Below are 382 nucleotides of genomic sequence, written 5' to 3' on the forward strand. Positions count from 1 at the left end.
AGGTCAGCCGGCAGCCGCCGCCTCCCCCCCCCGCTCCCGCCCCCGGCACTGCCTCCCCCAGCTTCGGGGCGGGAAAAGGCGGCACGAAACTGTTCGGCCGCGGCGGTTTAAAACCAAGTCCTGGGTCGCACCCAACTCCGGTAACTCACACGCTTTTTGGAGCCGCGGCCGTTGCGCTTGCGAGGCAAGCGGGCGCTTAAGCTACGCAGGAGCTTGGTTGGCAGCGGCAAGGCAACGGATCTGCGTCCGGAGCGGGAGCGGACCCGAAGGATGAAGCGACCAGAAGCTCCCGTCCGGTGAAAGTGCTCGTCCCAAAACACTTTGTCCCGCCCTGCCCGCAAAGCCCGCGCCTCGGGGGGAAAGACCCTCCGCGGAGCGGCAC

The sequence above is a fragment of the Pygoscelis adeliae genome, unplaced genomic scaffold (genome assembly GCF_000699105.1).
Source record: "Pygoscelis adeliae isolate BGI_AS28 unplaced genomic scaffold, ASM69910v1 Scaffold98, whole genome shotgun sequence".
In the NCBI taxonomy this organism is placed as follows: domain Eukaryota; kingdom Metazoa; phylum Chordata; class Aves; order Sphenisciformes; family Spheniscidae; genus Pygoscelis; species Pygoscelis adeliae.